This window comes from Cupressus sempervirens, chromosome 11 (genome assembly GCF_028749045.1).
Source record: "Cupressus sempervirens isolate cs-2001-9-10 chromosome 11, ASM2874904v1, whole genome shotgun sequence".
Classification (NCBI taxonomy): Eukaryota; Viridiplantae; Streptophyta; class Pinopsida; order Cupressales; family Cupressaceae; genus Cupressus; species Cupressus sempervirens.
This window is the reverse complement of record NC_143128.1, coordinates 354,946,791-354,969,895: the sequence shown is the minus strand read 5'-3', so window position 1 is coordinate 354,969,895 and position 23,105 is coordinate 354,946,791. Positions and strand designations below refer to the sequence as shown.

Genomic DNA, 23,105 nt, shown 5'->3' with positions numbered 1-23,105 from the left:
TATCAATGTGAACTCCCTCTGCCTTCAATTTCTTCCTCTATCAATAAAACTTTGTCTTCAACATCTTCTTCTAATAGGAAACTCTCCCTCTTTGATATCAGACCTATTGGATACAAATGATCAATTGTGTGTTGTCTTTCATGTTACACAAATTTCAAAATCATTATCAGTTAGTATACACCAAGCTCACTTAGGTAGTGAAGATAGTTCTCAGTGTCTACTGAGCATTCATATGTTTACCTAGTTTAGAAGGCAATGTCTACTAAGTTCACTTAGGCATTGAAGGAAAAGTTGTAGAAAGTGAGTGTTAACCAAGCTCACTTAGGTAACGAAGGAAAGTTGGATGGAACAAGTGCTAATTGAGCTCACTTGGTTGCCAACAGGATTTTTGTAAGTTTGCAGTGTTAATTGAACTTCTATTGGTTAATGAAGGAAATCATTTCAAAGTTAGTTTCTATCAAGTAGGGTTGGCTAATGAAGGATTTTCTTATTTTTTTGTATTAAGCTTAATTGACTTATCTATTGATTCTAGCCGACTAAGGTGATGAATATTGATTATTATAAGTTGTATTTGAGCCAACTTGACAAAGTGGAAGGTATAAGTATAAGGTCAAGTTGTGATTTCAATGAGTGTAAAAAAGTGCAAGAGAACGTGCAAATTATGATGATGTGATTGAAGATCAATTGATGAGCAGAGGAAGTGAATCTGAAGGATAAGCAAAATATCCTTGTGGTGCAACAAAGCCATATTTGATAAAAAAGGATTAAGTAAAAGCTATAACAAAGATCTAAAATTAGCAAATTAGTTATAATCAAATTAGGTCATCTCATTGGTACTCTCTAACCATTGTAGTAATGATCTAAATCTTCTAACAGAGTTGGCTTAACAACTATTTGCAAATCCTTTAACAAGGTGGCAATTCCATTGAATTTCTCTCAAGACCTCTAACTAGGCCACTCCTAATAGCATGATTAAATACTTTAATAGGGTCATACCTAATAGTGTGTTTTGTAACTTTTAACAGGGTTGGTTCCTAATAGGGCTCACTTCAAAAGAGTGAAAATCAGTATCTAGTTGCTATTGGTGGTTTTTCCCAAATTGGGTTTCCACGTTAAATCCTAGTGTCAAATGTGTTCATGCTATTTAATTTTATGTGTTTGAAACTAAGTTAAAGTAATGGTAATCACAAATAACATCTAAAGTTTATATGTTAAGCATTTACCGAGCTCATTCAGTTATTACCGAGTTACAACTTTCTGTATGTGTTTACCGAGCTTCAATAGTATTCAGTTATTTATTTATATTTTGTATTGACATCTAAGGGATATAGAATTTATTTTAGTAGTAACTAATTCACTCCTCCCCTCTTATTTAATCCTCTTATATTTCCAACAATTGGTATAAGAGCTTTTGGTGCTTACAGAGAAGGTTTCAAGGACCTAAGCTAAAGATCAAGATGTCTTACAAAAGAGAAATTCCCAAGTTGAATAGAGACAACTTTGTAGCATGGCAAGGACTTATGAGATTACATCTAGCTACCATCAGTGATTTAGGTTGCAAGTATCTTGATGCTGAATATAAGACTCCCACTGGAACATTATTAGATGAAGACATTGTTGAAAAGAAGAATCATAATATCATGATGATTGATATTGCATCTGCTCTTAGTTATGCTAAATTTGATGAGGTAAAAGATTGCAAACTGATTTTGAAATGTGGAACAAAATGAAAGATATCTATGGAGGAAATGAAAATGTAAGAAGAGCCAAAGAAAAAATCCTTAAATGAAAATGAGAGAAGATAAAAACATTGAAAAATATGTGGAAAGGATCAAGGCCAGTGTAAGTGAAATCAAAGCATCTGGAGGAGACATCAAGGAGGAAACTGTTGTAAGTAAAGTACTCAAAACTCTTCTTCCCATTTATGCAATTAGAGTATCCACTATTCAATAAATGAGATGTGATCCAAATAATAAGATAGGTTTAGATGCTCTAGTTGGAAGATTAACAACTTTTGAGTTAGACAATTATGATAACTATGTTCCTGCTTCAAAGAATATTGAATCTACATTTAAAGCTAAGCTTTCCCTTAAAGAAAAAGGTAAAAAGTCAAAATCCAGTTAGTCAAGAAGTGAAGAAGAGGAAAGTACAAAGGTAAAGTTCCTCTGATCTATTTTTCTTATGAAGAAATTGGTCACATTCCTAATATGTGTCCAAACAAGGAAATTAAGGATGAGAAGAAAAGCAATAAGCATAAAGGCAAGAAGGACTCCAAGAACTACAAGAGTTTCAAGGATAAAGGAAAGAAATCTTGTTTCATAGCTAAAGATTTTGATAACAGCGAAGATGAAATGGTATATATTGCTATGAAAGATGAATTTGATGATGAAGGAGATAAGATGGCACTTATCTCTCATGTCAGAAAAAATGATATATGGATTATTAATGGTGGTTTCTCACATCATATTACTGGTAAAAAAACAAAATTTAAGCATATAAAATATTATGATGGAGGTAGTGTAATATTTGGAAACAATGAACCTTGTTACATAAAAGGAAAAGGATGTATCTTGTTGACTAAAGAACTTGTATGTGACAATGCCTATTGGGTAGAATGATTAAAGCATAATCTACTAAGTGTGACACAATTAAATAACATTGGATCCAAGGTAGAATTCATGAATGGACAGGCCAAATTGCTAGATGGAAAAGGAAATTTAGTTGGTTCTAGCAAGAAAACAAAAGGTAATCTATTTTATCTTGATCTCAGTGATTGTTCATGTTTTATTTTTCAAGTAGAGGAAAGCTAGTTATGGCACAAAAGGATATGTCATGTGAACTTTCATAACCTAGTTAAGATAAGAAAACATAGAAGAGTAGAGGTATTCCTACTTTGAAGAAGCCTAACATGGGTCTATGCAAGAATTGCAAAAATTGGTAAGATGGGAAAGACAAGCTTCAAAAGCAAAGACTATTAGTCAAAAGAAGTCTTGGAAATTGTTCATATAGACTTATGTGGACCTATTGGAATTAAGAGTTATAGTGGAATTTTTTTTTATTCTCTTTGTGGATGACAACTCTATAATGGTGACAGTAATGTATCTAAAAGAAATTCACAAGCCTTTCAAAAATCCAAGTGGTATTTGGAAAGAGTAGAAAAGGAAATTGGAAAAAGGTTAAAATTCTTAAGATTAGACAAAGGTGGTGAATTCATCTCCCATGAATTCAACAATTTCTACATTGAAAGAGGAATCAAAAGACACGTATTAGCCCCTGGTACACCACAATAGAATGGTATAGCAGAAAGAAGAAATAGATCAATCATGGACTATGCAAGAACCCTAATGATTGAAAAAAATGTTGCTCTCAAATATTGGAAGGAAGCTATCAGCATTGTAGTTCATACCTTGAATAGAGTTCAGTTGAAGAAAGATTCAAACAAGACACCTTATCAGTTATGGTATGGCTACAAACCTAATGTAAGTTACTTGAAAGTATTTGGCAGCAAATGTTACATATTGAAAGAATCTAGAAAAGGAAAATTTGATGTAAAGGTGATGAAGATATATTTCTAGGTTATTCCTATAGAAGTAAAGCATATAGATGTTTGAACTTATCTAGTCACAAAATTACAAAAAGTGCACATGTCAAAATTGATGAATTTGTAGAAAAGAGGGAAGAAGAAAGCAACAAGGAACTTGAAGACAATAGAATATTTTTTATTATGAACTTGATAATTTTTCAAATCTATCTAAAAGAAAATAAGCTTCAACTCTTGAGTCCCTAGAAACTCTAATAGTTACCAAGTTACAGGTAGTGCAATCTGAGCTGCAAGGACCTGAGTCACAATTAGAAGCTATTGTGCTGATTCTAGCTGAGCCTAATGGACCTAAGTCATAGACCAAAGGACTTGAGCTTGAAATTGACATTCAAGAAGTAGATGGAGGAACTCATTCAAAGACCAAGGAGCCTATGTTAGCAAGATATGTCAAAAGACATCATGCACCTAATCAGATCATTGGAGACAAATCAGATGGAATAATGACAAGAAGAAAATTAAAAGGTACATGTTTACTTGTTTAATTTGAACCTAAAATTATTGAATATTCTCTAGAAAATGAAATTTGGATTGAAGTAATGAATGAAGAGATAGAACAGATAAAAAAGAACAAAACTCAAACTCTTGTTTCTAGACCCAAGGATAAAAATGTAATTGGTACAAAATGGGTATTTAGAAATAAGCTAAATGAAAATGGAAAAGTATTAAGGAACAAAGAAAAATTGGTGTGCAAAGGTTATTCTCAAGGAGAAGGTGTTGACTATGGTAACACTTTTGCTCCTATAGCAAGACTTGAAGGTGTTAGAAATTTACTAGCAAATGTAGCACATAAAGGATTTAAAGTATATAAAATGGATGTTAAATCTGCATTCTTGAATAGAATTCTTGATGAGGAATTCTACATTGAACAAATATAAGGTTTTGTAGATCCTAGCAAAGGAGACATGGTTTGAAAACTACTCAAAGCATTATACAGTCTTGAACAAGCTCCTAGAGCTTGGTATGAAAGACTCCATAATTACTTGGTACAAATTGGTTTTCAAAGGACTAATGATAATAGTAGTTTGTATATCAAGGAAGGACTAGATAAGAAGATTGTGTTAGCAAAAATATTTTTTGATGATACCCTATTTATAAGAAATGATGATTTATGCAAAGCATTCTTAGAAGAAATGAGTAAAGAATTTGTGATGTCCATGTTTGGTGAAATAAAATTCTTTATTGGATTGCAAATACAAAAAAACAAGAATAGTATTTATATCACTCAATCTAAGTATATCAAGGAGATACTGAAGAAATTTGGAATGGAAGATTCAAGACTAGTTGGAACAACTATGTCTACTGGACATAAGCTTTCCAAAAATGATGATTTCAAAGAAGTAGATAAGACCACTTATAGATCAATGCTTGGAAAATTATAGTATGTAGTTCACACAAGGCTTGATATCACTCTAGCAGTTGGAATAGTGGCAAGATTCTTAGCAAACCCCAATGAAAATCACATGATGGAAATCAAAATAATCATGAGGTATCTAAAATGTACTGAAGAATATGGTTTATGGTACAAACTTGGAGGCAATCTGGACTTGAAAGTATTTATTGATGTTTATTGGGCAGGAAGTCTTGATGATAGAAAAAGCATTAGTGGTGGAGCATTCTTTCTTGGTAAAAGACTAGTATCTTGGACAAGCAAGAAGAGAAATTGTACATCTAAATCCACAACAAAGGCAAAATATATAGTAGCAACAGTCAATTGTTCCAACATTGTTTGGTTCAAACAACTATTGGAAGGAATGAAGGTAGAAATCAAAGATCTAGTTATCATATATTGTAATAACACCAGTGCAATCAACATATCAAAGAATCCAGTAATGTATTCCAGAACAAAGTATATTGCTATAAAGTATCACTTCTTAAGAGAGTTGGTGCAAGATAAAGAATTTATATTGGAATATGTGAATACAAAGGAATATATTATAGACATATTCACCAAGCCATTACCTAAGGATGCATTTCTGTATCTAAGAGGTAAGCTAGAGGTCATTCCCCTATTTGAAATTCACTAAATAAAGTTTAGTGAATGCATCAACTAGAAGCTATTAAAGATCAATTAGTTGATGCAGAATTGGTAAGGGCATATTGTAGATGAATCAATACTTAAGGTACATTGGTATTTACAAAGATATTGTCTTTGGCATGTGTTGTCAAAGAGAGAGAAGTTTACTATCATATCTTTGAAATTTTTTTGGAACTAGAATAAAGTTAGAATCCAGAGAGGGAGAAGTCTTCTAAAGAAGAAGTATGCTGAAAGAAGGAGGATGTTCTAAATGAACTTGGTATCAACCATTGCAAATAGAATTTAGTGAAAGGAAGAGCTTATACTAATAGAGGGAGTTATCAAATCTAAAATCTAAAATTTTATTGTGCTATGACATGTTGTGTTATATCAAGGAATTTTGTGCATCCTTATGACAAACCTTTCAAATTAATTTTGGAAAGAGGGGTTTCTATTGATATCAAAGATGGAATACTTTGACCTAGGGTTTTATAAGGGTTGATTGAAATTTAGGAACCCTAATCATGTTAATTTGCAAATTCTTTCATGATTTTCACTTATAACTTTCAAAATATTTGGCAAGTGGAAAATTAGACCAACATACTAAACATAAATAGGCCTTTTAAAGGATTTTTTCAAGTTATTGTAGGTTCCTTGTTTCTTGGAGGGTTAATAAGGGCTCTTAGGGCTACAAGGAAAAATAGGGTAATTTGGAGTTATGGATATGTTAGACGTACCTAAAAGATGTAGAATAATGTGAAAAGTGTCAAGAACCATAGGAAGAAGGTATCGACTTTAATTTGATCCTCTGATGGCATTTGGTGGAGTTTTGTCTTATTAAGCCAAAAGGTGCACAATTAGGGTGTTGGAGTGAGAAGAAGTAAAAGCTAAGTTGATTTTTGAGTTTCTTGGAGAAAGGGGATTGGAAGAGAATCCTCCAGGTTGGGGTTAGAGTAGTGACCCTAAGTAGGCTAATAAGTAGCCTTGATAGAGAAATAAAATCTCTAAGTGAAGAAGCTCCCCATCGAAGTGGTATCAGAGCCATAAGATTGTGGCTTGTGGTGGTATGTTGTATTCTTCTAAATCAAGTGGATCTTCAAAGATGGTTACCAATGCAAAATTGGCTAATGAGGTAGATGAGTAGTAGAAGCTCATGGAGGAGAAAAACATGCTTCTTTATGAGGCCATAGAAGAGATGAAAGACAAGTTGAAATAAATGAAAGATGCAACCCTAGTAAGGGAAGATGAAGACACTAGTAAAGGCAAAGAGAAGGTGGACTTGGAGGATGAAATACCTAAAATTGATCCTCCACTTGGTTATAAAGAAGCATTCCTCAAAGCCCTCAAGGCATTTAGAAAAAAGAATCTTGAGAATGTTTCACTGTTCCATGGGAAGATGGATGTAGAGGTGGTCCTAGAGTGGATTGAGAGTATTGACAATTAATTTGAATGTGAAGGGACAATAGGGGCTTAGAAAGTAAGTTTTTCAAAGTCAAGATTGAAAGGAAAGGCATTCAATTAGTGGAAGTTTGTGCAAGAGGAAAGAGAAACTGAAGGGAAGAAACCAATAACTAGTTAGAAGTCTATGGTAGCAAAGATAAATTAGACCTATCTACCAAAAGATTATGAGATTCAGATTCACAAGTAGAGATATAATCTCAAGTAGAAAGATCTTGATGTAGCTACCTACACTAAAAAATTCCAAAAACTTTCCCTAAGGTCAAGAGTGAAAGAGACAGAGAGCATCAAGGTAAAAAGGTACTTAAATGGCCTTAATTGGTCTATCCAGGATGAATTGCACTTATTTAGTCTCACCACATTATAGAGTTGTTTCCAAATGGCTAAGACAAGTTGAGGAAGAAGGGTGACTCAAGCTCCAAAGGCAAAGGTAGAGGTAAAGATTTTAGAGGTAACTCAAGAGGAGGTTCTTGTGGTAGAACCAATGATCAAAGAGGCTATGGAGACTCCAAGTGGATTGAAAAACCCAGTGAGACTAGTCAAAGGGGAGGCTCTAGCAGAGGAAGAGAATTCAATAATGGGGGTAGAGGTAGATATGGGAATAGAAATGTCAGAGGTTCATACTTTAGTAACATGAAATCTTATCACTATGGTAAGTTGTGGCATGCTTCTTATAGATTTCTAGAGAAGGCATCAACATCTTATGGAGAGAAGAAGATAATTTATGTCCAAGTAGAAGATAATCATGAAATAGGGGAAGTGGACCTTGAAATAGAGAAGGGTGAGAAAATCATGTTGAGGAGAGTCTTGGTCAAAGAGCCAATGAAGGAGGAACCCAAATAGAGGAGAGCACTTTTTAGAACCACATGAAACATACTTGAAAAAGTATGCAAGGTGATCAAAAACTCAGGTCTACTAATGATGTGATGTCAAAGGAGGCAGTAAAAAATCTTGGCCTAGAAATTTTTTTGCATGTGTGTCCTTATGGGGTGACTTGGGTGAACAAGGGGTAGAATATATTAGTAAATGAACAAGTATGGGCAGACATCACTATCGGTAAGTATCAAGATAAGATTCTATATGATGTACTACCTATGGATGCTTGCCATCTTCCATTTGGGAGGCCTTAGCAGTATGATAGAGAGGTAGTGCATTATGGTAGGAAAACAAGTACTCATTCAAAAAGGATGGGGTCACCTATTTGATAAAATCATTAGTGGAAGAAGATAAGGTATAGAAGGCTATTGCTAAGACATTTTTGATGAGTAGAAAAGCATTCCTCAAAGACTTGAAGGAAGGTGAAGGAATAGGGTATTCCATCACGGTGAAGCCAAAGGAGGAAAAGTCATCAACACAAGCACTTACACCTATAAAGGTACAAGAACTATTAGATTAGTTCAAGGACATTATTGGTGATAGAGCACCACAATAGTCATCAAATTGACTTCATCTTAGGTACATCACTACCTAACAAGGTTGCATACAAGATAATTCTAGAGAAGAACAAGGAGATAGCTAGACAAGTCCAAGTGTTACTTGATTAGGGGTTGATTAGGAAGAGCATTAGTACATGTGTAGTACCAGTTGTCCTAGCACCTAAAATGGGAGGTAAGTGGAGAATGTATACTAATTATATGACAACTAATAGAATCATAATTAGATATAGATTTCCTATTCCTAGGATAGAGGACTTAATGTATTGTCTTGGTGGAGCTAGATAATTTTCTGAAATTGATCTTAGGAGTCGCTATTAACAGATTAAAATGAAAGAGGCTGATGAATGGAAGTTTTCATTTAAGACTATTGAGGTTCTCTACGAGTGGAACACAATGACATTTGGACATACCAATGCACCAAGTACCTTCATGAGAGTCATGAATGAAGTCTTGAAGGACTATATAGGCATTTTTGTTGTTGTGTATCTAGATGGCATCCTCATCTTCAACAAGACAAAAGAGGAACAAATGAAGCACCTAGAAATGGTGTTGAGGAATCATCAAGAGGAGAAGTTGACAGTGAACTTTTGAGAAGAGTGAGTTCATGAAAGAAGATCTAGTGTACTTGGGGTTTTTTTGTGTCCCAAGGAAATATAAAATGGACAAGGATAAGGTAGAGGCAATCTGAAGTTGGCCTACCCTTAGATCTGCTACTAAGGACAAAAGTTTTCAAGGCCTAGCACAATTTTATTGGAAGTCTGTGAGAAAGTTTAGTGAGATTTGTGCACCCATGAATGACACCATTAAGAGAGGCATGAAGACCAAGTTCATATAGGCCAAGGCTGCATATGAAATTTTTTAAAGGTTGAAAAAGGATGTGGAAACCCAACTAGTATTGGTTTTGCCTAGTTTTGAGAAGCCCTTTGTGGTAGAGTGTGATGCTAGAAAGATAGAAATTGGGGAAGTCCTAAGCTAAGAGGGTAGGCCTATATAATTTTTTAGTGAGAAGCTTAATGGAGCAAAAACTATGTAGTTAACATATGACTTGGAGCTCTATGCACTTGTTCAAGCCCTTAAGAATTGGAGGCATTACCTATTGCCTAAGGAGTTTATTTTCTTTACTGACAACCAAGTAATAAGTTTCATCAATTCCTAGGAGAAGCTTAGTTTGAGGCACATCAAATGGATGGAGTTCTTGTAGTCCTACACTTTCACTATCAAATTTAAGAAGGGCACAAATAACAAGGTGGCATATGCTTTGACCAGGAGGTTGTTGATAGTTCAAGAAGTCAAGTTGCAGAGTATAGGACTAGAAGGATTCAAGGACATGTATGGAAAGGATAAAATTTTTTTAGAGGCCTACAAGGTATGTATTAACTTTGAAAATAATTTTCATAGTCAATTTTTTGAGTACACATTGCAAAATGGGTTATTGTTTAAGGATCAATAGTTGTGCAATTGAAGGGGATCTATGAGAGAAAATATCATATAAGAGAAGCACAATGGAAGCATAAGTGGGAATTTTGGTCTTAACAAGACCGTAGACCTAGTGGAAAGGTTTTACTACTAGCACAAGATGTAAATGGATGTAAGGAGGTATGTGGAATAGTGTGGTATATGTTAGAAGGCAAAGGGAACTTCATCTAATGTAGGACTTTACCAACCTCTACCCATTCCTAATAGACCTCAGGAATGCATTAGCATGGATTTCATAGTAGGCTTACCAAGGACAAAGATAGGGTTAGATAGTGTGTTTTTGGTGGTAGATAAATTCAAAAAGATGAGCCATTTCATCCCATGCAAGAAAACTCATGATGCTAGCCATATCTCTAATCTATTCTTCAAAGAGGTGGTACCAATGAGCATTGTGGCTGATAAAGATGTCAAGTTTCTCAGTCACTTTTGGAATACCCTATGGAGGAGATTGGGTACAAATCTAGTTCATAGCTTTTCCTACCATTCCCAAATAGATGGATAGATAGAGGTCATCAATAGGGTCCTAGGAAACCACTTAAGGTGTCTCACCAAGGAGTATGGGTAGAGTTGGGAGCAAGTGATACCTTAGGAAGAATTTTCCTACAATGATAGCAAGAACATGACAATATGATTAAGTAATTTTAAAGTAGTGTATAACACACACCCAAGGGGCATAATGGAGTTAAGGGAACTACCCACACATGGCACCATGAGTGGATATGCTGATGAATTTTCTCAATATATGAAAAAGGTACATGATCAAGTTAAGTAGACCTTGATGGAGGCAAATCAAGAGTTAAAGGAAAAGAAGGATGAAGGGAGGAAAGAACTATAATTCCAAGTGGGAGATTTGGTCATGGTGTACTTGAATAAAGCTAGGATATGGTAGGGCATCCCTAGTAAGTTATAGATGAAGAGGAATGGGCCACACAATGTAATAGAGAAGTATGGACCTAATGCCTACAAAGTAGACTTACCCAAAGAGATGGATATCTCTCCCATCTTAAATGTCAAATACTTGATATCTTACAAGAGTATAGATGTGGATGAAGAGGATTATTATTTAGAACTAAATAAGGATATATTAGACCTATATGTAACTAAAAGGAGGCAACCACAAGTGGAGAAGATATTGGATTCTAGAGTGAAAAAGAGCACAAGGAACAAGGTGTATAAAGAACATTTGGTGAAATGGAAGGATACTCCTAAAGTTGAATCAACTTGGGTTTCTGAGAGTGATTTCAATAAGCATGGAATTAGAAAGGAGTTCCTCTCTCCACAGATACCTTAGACTTCTTCTTGAAAGGGGAGCATGGTGAGGAACACCTAGGGGTAAGGTAAAACCCTAACTAGAATTTTGATTTGTAAATGCTCTAACTAATAATTGAGTGAATAAGGACTAAATATAAAGTCCCAAGATAGGTTTAGGAGGTGTGCTTAGGTAAGAGTTGAGTGTGAGTCAAGTTTTTTCAAATTAGGTCTTAATAAGCATAATATTGCTCAAAGTTTCTCTATAAGACAAAACATGGTAAAATGTTTCAAATAGGGAAAATAGTGTAAAAGGAAAGTCATTAGGTTTTTTAGGTTCATTTTATGAGAGTTAAAACCAAAATAGACAATTTTAGAGGCATAGATTGAAAAATTACAAAAGTTATCAAAATTGCTCTTTGAAAACTTTGCAATTTTTTTTGCAAAAATGCAATAGCAATTTTTGAACATTTTGAGGAAAGGGAAAAAAAAGTATGTATTTCTCAAACCAAGGGCCAAGGTGGATAGGAGAACCTATCTAAACACCCTTCAACTCATTTCTAAGGGTTGGTTGAATCACTTGTATGGACAATTAGTGAAATAAGAAGGATTTTTGATAGAAAACATACTTTAAGAGGATTGATTGAATAGTTGGATTGGTGTGCTTTCTATTTGTGATAAACATATATACTTGAATTCATTTTTTGAATCTATTCTAGGTTTTTTTGATTAGAAGTAGTCATTTTGTTATGTTTTCAAAATTACTTAGTTTTTGCTTACGTAATGTTCAATTTTGAGTAATTAACAAGCAAGCTCTAGGCAAGTAGATGAAGGCTTGGGAAGACACAATGAATATTGTAGTTGAGTTTTAGGATGAATAGAGGATTTAAATGTGCCAATATTTATTGGTAAGTTCTTGAGTAGGGTATTAGATGTCCAAAAAAAGAGGAGGAGGACTGATGCAGAGTCTAGAGCATTTGGTGAGTGTTTTGTCATCATTGCCCATGAAACCCTCAAAATAGGGGTTTTCTGGAATTGTATAGTATAGACACCATGGAGGCTTGAAACCATGAAAATATTCAAGCCCTAGATGATGTGTAAAAATGTCTATTAAACATCAATAGGCCTTGTTAAGGAGTTTTTCAAGTTATTGTAGGTTCCTTGTTTCTAGGAGGGCTAATAGGGGCTCTTGGGCTATAAGGAAAAACAAGGTAATTTGGAGTTGTGGGGATGTTAAACCTACCCAAAAGATGAAAAATGATGTGAAAAGTATCAATAACCATAGGAAGAAGTTATAGACCTAATTTTAACCTTGTGATAGAATTTTGTGGATTTTTGGCTTACTAAGACAAAAGATGCACAGTTAGGGTGTTGGAGTAAGGAGTAAAAAGTAAGTTGATTGGTGAATTTATTGGAGAAAGGGGATTGAAAGAGAGTCATATAGGTTGGGGTTAGATTAGTGATTCTAGGTAGCTTTTATAGAGAAAGAAAATCTCTAAGTGAAGGAGCTCCCCATCACACTTTCTTTCTCTCTAAGTAGGTCTTTAGATCCAATAAAGGAAGTCAATTGATATCTTAGAGAGAAAAGAGTGTGTGTAGAATTAGAATAAGAGGAGTAATATGATCTTGAATAATATGAATTATGTACATATTGAGAGGTTAAGAGAAGCTCATGTGATGAGTCCATTCTTTCCTCTAACCTTTTCTCATGAGATTTAGACTCCATTTCTATCATGTGCCTAGTGAGATGAAGGTAAGTAAGATCATTTGTTTCTTCTAATTATTTGTATCGAATATATAGATCTTGAAATTCTTTAATGAAATAGAAGAACTCATGATCATTTAGACATGGTTGAGGTTTGGTATTAAAAGGATTGAATCCCATAGAGGTAGATAGAAAATGAAGCATGAAGGAGACTAAAGCAAGCTAATAAGGTGACAGAAGATAACTTGTTTTCCAAACTATAGAGGTAGAGTGTTCACTTTTCAAAGAGAGGTAGCAATGATCAAGTGAATTGTGAAGCAAAGTGTCCAAGATAATTATGATACCAGTGACCCAAGTCAAGCTAGGAAAGAATCCAAAATATAAAAGTAGATAAAAAAAGAGAGATGACAAGTGAACAAATTTCCCAATCAAGTAGAGTAATCAAGAGATCAAGGTAACAATTTCAACAAAATAAAATCTAATTATGCTAGCATAGAACATGAAGATGGAAAAGATCAAGATAGCTAAGATCAAAGAGCTACTCAAAGCATGTTCAATAAATAGAGACATAGAAAATCAAAGTTAAATGATGAAACTCCCCATAGAAAGAAACACAAGAAAATGTTTGCACTTGATGTTTTGACTTGTTTGAAAAAGTTTGACAATACTTGATAAAATGGAAAGTTTGATGTTCAAATTTTTTTTTAAGAAAGATTGTGATGCATGGATTAATCTTAAAAAAAAAAGCAAGGGACAAAGAAACTTTGCATGATATAAGCATATGTGAGGTCTAAAAAATAAATCCCTAGAACTATCATCATGCGTATGTTCAAAAAATTTCCATAGGTCTAGCACATTCAAGAATACATCAAGCAATATCTACCTAAAGGACATATTTTTTTACTTAATACCTTGACCTAGAATTTGATCCCCCCTTATCTCACACAAAGTGGTTTCCCATGGTAGATATTGTCTTTGTTATAGATGTGTTACCCACATCTAAAGGAATACATATGGTGAGTCAAATTTTGGGGTGATTTGGGTAGTCAACTAGGATCGATCCTTGCGCCAAGATATTGAGCAAAAAAATAGGGTGGCCTGTAATCCTAGAGTGTCTTGTAAGGGTCCCATTTATAACATCACCCTTACACTTGGTAATAGGACACCCTATCATATGATAAATAATGGACCTTGTGGCCATAAGAGTACCTTAAGAATTCTCACCTAGTGATTTCCTCATGGTCACAATCCCAAGAGTAATATCCTTAGATGAAGATAAGTTCTACACCCCCAAGGCTTTGGCCTTTATCAAGTGGTTTTTGATTATAGTGGGTCAAGTTAGCTAGGTTTTTCTTGTTCCCACTCTAGGTTGATCCTACTGGTATGTTTCCGCCCATAGCAAGCCCTCTAAATGTAAAATCTCACTAAGAGATGAACAAAATGGATCTACAAAAAAGAGGTCAAGATTTATGATTCACCTTAGAAGGTGAAGAACATACTCTCCTATTCCTATGTGCTTCCCCCAAACACATCAAAAAGATCAATTAAAACCACTAAAAAGTGGAGTATCCCACTCACTTTCTCTGATCGACTTAAGGATCAAGATTTTTGATTCACCAAAAGGGTGAAGCACATACTCTCCTACCAAAAAAGGACCCCTACTCATGATTTTTATATGCCTAATTAAAATAAATAACTAATCTAATGTCACACTTAAAAATGAAAGAAGACACATAAAAACTTGTTTGTTTTGTTTAGGCAACCTTGCAAACACATTAGTACCCCTTCTATCTTTGACAAGCATTCTTTTTCTTTTTTTTGGCAAGAAAGTGTGCAACCTATATAGAACAATAGTTAGGTCATTAAAACTAAGGCCTATGATACAAAGTGGTTAGTTGCTTCAAAAATCCAAGTTTTCTAACCAAGTGTATGCAAATAAAGTGCAGCTAATCACAAATGCTCTCTTTTAATTTTTTATTTTGACCTAGTCAACAAGAGATGGTATTTATGCTATAATTTTGGATCCAAAAATATAAATGCAAAGAATAGGCCCGCACTAAAAACCAAAGATTTTTCCAAAAATGCAAGAAATTTAGAAAGATCTCCTATTTTTTCCCTAGGGACCCATTTTCCCAAGATAAATCACTTCTTTCAATTCTAGTTATTGGGCCCTAATATGAACTCTAAATTCAAAACACAAAGAATTAATCCCCTATAGAATTTAGTGACCTTTCCAAAAATCTAGAATTTTCCAAGAAACTCCTTAATTTACATCTAGAAGTGATTTTTTAATGAAAAATAAAGAAAAAATTCTAAATGATGAAAATTGGCTCAAAAAAATCTAACATTTGGATTGACACATCATGCACCTCCAACTTGCAAAAAAAATTTCAAGTGCAAAATCCAAGTGGTTTAGGAGATATGGTCAAATCTTTAAAAATATAGGGTTTTGTCCTTCAAACCAATTTCCATAAAGTTTAGCCTTAAAAGAAAATTGAGAACCCTATAAAACCACTTGATTAGATCCAATAAGTCTCCATAAAAAACTATGAATGAGAATACAACTAAAATTCAAGCAATAAAATGGACCTAAAAACTTGGTTCTAACCCCACCGTGGGTGCAAAAAATGTGTTTACAAAAATTTGTCACACTTCGATAAACCATTACTCTTGAGAATACCCATGAAAGAGAGCATCTCAAGAGGAGACTTTTATCTCTCTATCTATGATGTGAATAGGTGCAACAAGTGAAATGGTGGGTCTCAAATAAACCAAGCTATGAAACCCTTATTAGAAATATAACTAAGACGTGAGGCGCGAGGGGGGGGGGGTGGGGGGGGGGGGTGTTGGGTGGGGGGGGGGGGGGAGGGGTGGGTGAATCAGTTATACATTTACACAATCATTGACTTTAAAAAATCTTAACCATATGCATAATGTTAACTAAAACCACAACAAGATACTTGTACACAATTAACACCATATATGTTAACTAAGAAAACCTTTGATCAAAAGGAAAACCTCGATGGGGATGATACTTGCAAGATGATGTACTAATATAAATATTCCTTGTTAGAGGATAGACCCTATTAGGAGTTTGTTACAATATTTAGTACATATGAGTCCCTGTTAGGAGACTTTGAATCCCTATTAGGAGATTCCAACACTGTTAGGAGTTGTGGAAGATAGCTAGATCCACTGCCCTAATAGCTTCAATGTTAAGATCAAAGAACTCACTATCCAAATGATCTCTATATTAGTCCTTGTAGAATAATAAAACTAAAATTTACTTCCTTCCTCTATCTTTTTCCTATCAACCAAACTTTTGCTTCTTTAGATATTGTAACTAGATCTCAAACTACACATCCAACGATCCCTTGGATCACTTACACACATTTAGTAAGCATTCTTCACCTTCTTGCACTGTTCACTAATACTTCACATCTCACTTGGTCCTCTAAACCAAGGTTGGTGTAGAGTACCTAATATTTTGTTTTCTTTTCTTCATGTAATAAGGTCTAGGGATAGATCTAATGGTCTCCCTATGACCATCCACATTTGTAATGGACACAAGACCCCATGGTGCAACTATAAGCCTTGGGCATTAATTAGTCCAATAAAGTGGATTTTTGGTAAACTCCATGTTTTCTAGGAAAGCCTAGGTGTTTAGGGCATTAGTAGGGTCACTAGGAGTTTTTGTAATCCATTTACAAACAAATTTGCAATAAAAGTTGTCTTAGCGCAAAAATCACAAAAATTGCACAAAGTTGCTTAGCAAATTTTGCAATTTTCTTGACAACTTTTCAAATTGTATGGATAGAACTACCATAGGATGGTTTAATTAGTTGCAAATATCCTATAAAGGCTCTGAAAATTCAAAGAAGAAGGCATATTGAAGAAACACATTGTATTTGCTTTCAATTCAATAAAAAAAATGTTGTTCTAGTGCATTTTTTCTAATTTCCCATGTGCAGTACAGAATCAAATGATGGAAGGGTGAAATTTTTGCCTTGGGAAGTTGGCATTGTTCATTTACAAGATTTTGGTTTTGGTGTTAAGTTCCTATCAATTATTTTGTAAAATATATTCTATTTTCTTGGTTGCTAGTTTGAGAAACCCTTAAAATCAGGGTTTGGTCACAAAAAATGACCCTAACTTGATGCTCCATCGGTGGAATTCTTTCCATTTTGGCATGGAGCAAGTTAGGGACTTAATTTATCATATTCTAGAAGTTTTAGAGCAGGAAGCTGCTGTGGTGATTTTTGAGAGCAAGCCCTAGGTCAAATATTTTTATGTATTTGACCTTGTTTTGGAGGAATTTGAATGGATAGGATGGTGGAAAGAGTTTGAGGACTTGGTGTAAAAAAAAAGTACCCTTATTTGAGTCTAAAGAATATCTTGGTGGTGGATATTTGAGGTCATGAATCCATTCTTGACCATTTTCCTTGAAAACCAAGCCTAAAGTGGCTAATTAGGCCTATGTACTTGGTGCTGGTTGAGACATGCTAGAGTAGAGATTCTCTTTGAAAATTTGGAGTTTATTAGTATTTTGAAAAGGGTACTTGAATCTACATTCAATCTCCTAGGTCCTTTGGTAAGTTTTGGAGTTATTGGTCAAAAACTATTTTAGGAGACCTAATATGCTACTAGGTCTGATTGAGAAACTTGAGTTGTGGGTTGTTGGGAGTGCAAATAGTGGTTGGTTTTCCTTGTTTATGTTAAGAATAAGTTGTTCCAAGCCTATGATGGTGGTGGAAAGGCCAAGAACAACAAAATCTCATTTTTCCCATTTTGAGGAAGGTTGTCATATTTGCACTAAGTTGGGTGCATATGGTTTTGGGTCTTACTTGTGGAAGGTGGGTCTAGAAACCTTTTTTTGAGTTTTTTAGGAGGAGTATCCACTTAAGGAAGTAGACCAATTCTTTTTTTCAATCCTTGTGAGAACCTTAAAGGTTGTGTAGGAGTTGGGCTGGATTCTTGCTTCCATTGTGCTACCTCTACATCAAAGTTAGATCACAAACAAAAAATCAACTTTCCTTCATACCAAATCTTCATAATAATTCCTTGAGTCATCCTTAAGGCTTTCCCAATTAATTAAAATAAGATAAGTACTTAAATGATAATTACAATAGCATTGTTGACTTGCAGTCTATACAAAAATTCACATGTGTGACTCTAGGTCTTGCACACTTGCTAATGTTATTACCTGATTATCTTTTTTCTCTGGTTGAATGTGCATCACCTAATTATATCTTGGCTAAAAGATATAATGCAAACATCAAAAAATACAAAATAGATGCTTTGTTTTTTTCTTGCTCTCAATAAACCAACTGTAACTTTTGTACAACTTTGATTCATACTTAGTCCTCTTAACCACATCATCAAGACAACCTTAGGAATATGTCCTCCACTATGCATCATCCAAAACTTCCTTAGTTTTTGCACATCATAAGATCTTTGACTACTATACTTCTATTCTTTATAGAATTATTGCTATGTTGTCATCAATCACAAATATAGTCATTAATGCAACATATCAACACTCATCAATGCTTAGGATACTCCCCAAATGTAGTATCATCTGAAATTCATCCTAACAATATCCCCCTTTTGTATTGATGGAAACATAGATGAAAAAAATTTAAGTTCCAAGAATACTAAACTATACTCTATTGTTGCTACTATTTTCATCTTCTCAAATCCTCTTCATCAATCTGAAATCTTCTAGCTACTGGTCATGAGTTGTTCATGGTGAACAACTTACAACACTTTTATAGCTACATATCTTCATCATAGAGATATCCTTCTGCAGATCAAGATATTCTTCTGCATACTAGCATATTTTGTTGCCTACTAACATATTCTTCTATGAACTTATATGAATCTTTCTACATCTTCTTAAAGAGATAATAGTCCCCCATTGACAACTCAATAGGTGCCTCTTTCATATTTTCTCTCTCCATTGCCTAGGAGATTTTTTTCATGAACATGACTAGATTCAACTATTGGTGCCCCTAAATAGAATAATAAACATAATAAATAGCATTGCCTATCTCCCTATCTATTGGCAAGGTTCCTTGGAGAAACAACTATAGTGAGAGGGAAACTAGAATTAAATGTGGGGGGAGCCCCTCATCACTTTCCTCTCACTTGAACTCCAATCAACAAGGGCCCATAAAATTATAAGGGCCCATACCTAGCCTAACCAGGGCTAGGGGCTGCCTTGCTAGTGGGGTCGAGTCCTTTCGGGCAAGCCCCTGACCCTTTGGAACTAGAGTGGCTCAATCTGAGAAAGATCTTTTTTACCATACCATGAATCTATGGGTAAGGTAGATAGGGAACTGATAGTAGAAATTGAGCAATGAGGACCTATTGGGTATAAATAGTAGAGGTTCCTCTAGACACACTGCCATTGGTTGATCCAATGCCAAAATCTCTCCCCCATTGACATTAATGTCAAAGGTATCAATAAAAGTACACAAAACCAATTGCTATAATATACTTCTTCCAACTCTTTCAATCAACTCAAGTGTCCAAAGACACTATTTAATACAAAGTACTAAAATACCAAGAGCCCTCAATGACTGAGTACATACCAAATACTCCCCCATACAGGAAGCATCATCATTCAGTCCAATCTAACCATAGTGCTCTATACCATTGGATTGATGCACTCCTTGCATCATCTACTCTAAATTAGGTAGGGGCATAACCCCTAGCATACCTCTTAGGTACTCAACAATATCTTTAAGAAAAGGTTTTGTAAAGATATCTATAATTTGATCTTTTGTACTTACATACTCCAACTTTATCTCTTTTTTAGCTTCCTTTTCTCTTAAAACATGATACTTAATGGATATGTTCTTTGTCTTAGAATGCAATATTGGATTCTTAGACATACTTATTGTACTTGTGTTATCACAGCAAATGATAATAGGTTTTGTGAACTCAGTCCAATATCCTTCAACATTTTTTTCACCTACATAACTTGATTACAGTTATTTGATGATGTAATATACTTTGCCTTAGTTATATTCTAAGATATAAAATCATGCTTCTTGCTTAACCACGAAACCAATCTTCCTCCAAGAAAGAATGCTCCACCACTAGTGCTATTTTTTTCATCCATACTACCTACCCAATCAAAATCAATATATGTGCACAAGATGAAATAATTTGATATATCATACCAAATTCCATAATCAAATGTAACCTTCAAATATCTAAATATCCATTTTACTACTACATAATGATACTCTTTAGGATCAGGTTCAATTCTTTCTATGATTGCAATTTCATTTGCTATATCTAGTTTGGTGTGAGTTAGATATTACAATCCTCCAATCATAGATCTATACTTCTTCTACTCAATTGTAGGTGTTTCATCTTTACTAGATAACTTGTGACCAATTATCATAGGTGTGCCAATAAGTTTTCAACTTTCTAAACCAAATCTTTTCAACAAGTCTTTTAGATACTTGGTTTGTGAAATAATTATCCCATCTCTTCTTTGTGCAATATGTAATCCTAGGAAAAACTTCATTTCTCCTATCATTCTCATCTAAAATTCATTTTTCATCTCTTCAAAAAAATTATCACTTTCTTTATCATTTTTTGCAAATATAATTTCATCCACAAATATTACAATGGTAAAAAAACCATCATCAATTTTCCTAAAGTAAAAATTACCATTTGTTGTACCTTTAATAAATCTGAGCTTAGACAAATACCTATCCAACCTTGCATACCAGGTTCTATGTGCTTGCTTCAAACCATATAGTGCTTTCTTTAATCTGCATACAAAATATTTATCTTTTGTAAGAGGGAATCCATCAGGTAGCTTAATGTAGAATTCTTCTTCAAGTTCTCCATTCAAAAAAGATGACTTCACATCCATTTGATAAACCTTTAAATTATTTCTTGTTGCATAAGCCAAGAACATCCAAACTACTTCCATTCTTTCCATAGGTGCATATGTTTCCTTCCTCATAATCTATGCCTTCTTTCTTTAAGTAATCTTTGAAAACAAGTCTGGACTTAATTCTCACAACTTCTCCTTACTCATTCATCTTATTTCTAAATGCCCACTTGGTTCCTATCACATTCTTGTCTTTATGTCTAGGAACTAATTCCCATGTTTCATTCTTTACAATATAATCTAATTCTTCTTTCATTACTTCCATCCAATTATCATCCTTGCATGCCTCTTCTATGCTCTTAGGTTCCTGTTGTCACTTAGGTTTGCACCCTTGTCCAAGGCCTATGCGTGAGGACAACCTAGTGAAACATGGAAAAAACCTCCAAGCTATGGGACTTGAACTGCGAGGTTGAGTCTTCAGAGAAGTCTGGCTTCCTCTTACTATCAGGGTGCACCTAACTACTCTCGAAAGGAAAAGGGGAAGAAGGAGATGCAAAAAAAAACTCTACCCTACCTAAACTACAGAGATGATGCACCAAAATAGAGTGTTCAGACCATTTCTGCCCATATATGCACTATTGAACCAGAATGAAACTAAGGATATATACATACAGGCTTGTTTTGATCTAATAACCTCATGCAGATCAAGAAGCACAACTAAATAACACAAGGAAATAGGAATCTCACTTATATATTATCCAGTAGGCAAGAAATAGATATAGTATGCAGGTTATAGATCTCAACAATACACCAATGAGAGGCAAAAGGGATGCACAAACACATCAACGACTGAAAGGGATAAAACAGAGAATCATTCGGTTCAAAGGCACAGGGAATGTTACACTGAGAGTTGCAGAGCAATATTAGAGAAATAAAAAAGAGTCGACCCTTGGAAAAGATTAAAAAAATTGCGTTTATAGTTCAGGCATAACTGAGGGAAATGATTCTGCATTAACTACTCAACTAATGCCATTGAACCCCAAAATATACGATCAAAGATCACACTTGAGCATGGTTCTAAAGTACAAAATTAGATATTTGACTAAAAGAATGCCTCGAGTAGACAGAAGCGGCACCAATGAATGATCCTAACATAGTAGATGGATTGACTGAGATGGTGGAGTGTTTCCCTATGCCTTGCATTCATTTCAGGTAGGTCAAAATTGATCGCGAAGATTAGATCACAAGATAACCTTGATCATTTTTGCTTCCTAGTTCGTGAATCAACAGGGTTGAAGCAAGTCAAACAGGCTATATGAGCCAGCTAGGTCATGCGGGCCAATCACCTTTCTTTGCTCCGCCACCTGGGGAAGTCTTTCATGGTTGACCTTCCATCATCGAACTAACTGTGCCACCCTTGTAGATATTCATATTAACTATGATGATTACATTGACCGCTAGCCACTGATCGTCCTTTTTGACTGGGCCAGCAAGACATGCATCAACAAGGTGCTGTGTCACCAACATAAACCTCGAGAAACTTACCCATAGCGAGGTGGCGACGACCATTGATCGGCCTAGATCCAACGATCGTGAAGACTCATCATACTCCACACTATCCCTACCTTGGGCCCATCATATTTGGCACCACCTCTGCAACTTCTGTCATATCCAATCGACACCTGGCAACACCTCAGTGACCGCACCCTGGTGAGACCTAGCCCCACTGACATGTGGTGACCTGTCACTATGTCGCTATGGTAAAGATCACACATCTTTGCCATGGCGATATGGTGACATTCGTTGATCTTCTCTAATCTAATGGCCATGAAGACCCACCTTCCTGTGACCTTCCCTCCATGTAATTCGCTGGGCTCGTGATACATGTGGCACTTCCTTGTTGGTCAGTCAGTCATTTGATCCCTATTGCATTGGCAGGATGAAATATGGTCCCACCAGGACACGTGGCCCCCTGTCGCTACGTCGCTATAGTAACCCTTGCACAACTTCATCATAACGAGATGGCGATGACCATTGATCAGCCCTGATCTAATGGCGGAGAACTTGCGAGGCATAAAAATATCATAAGGTTCAGAACTTAGGTAATTTTGATATCTTCGTGGGTATTAAAATATTAGTAATTGGGGAGGTGACCATTGGGCGGGGTAACATTCAAATTTTGAAACTTGGCGGGGCAAACAAAATGTGGTAATATTCCGGTGACTCACAGGGGGCATGAGCCTGCTCGATGCATAAGACCAGTGCCTGTAAACAATCCATTGGGCTATGGAGTCAAAAATGGGTCTGAAAGG

At 35.0% G+C, this 23,105-nt stretch overlaps 1 pseudogene; it reads right to left on the bottom strand.

Moving 5' to 3' along the window:
• The window catches only part of LOC149529538 (translocon at the outer membrane of chloroplasts 64-like), a 46,117-nt pseudogene extending 23,540 nt beyond the window's left edge, over positions 1-22,577 (bottom strand).
• Between the last annotated feature and the right edge of the window lie 528 nt (positions 22,578-23,105).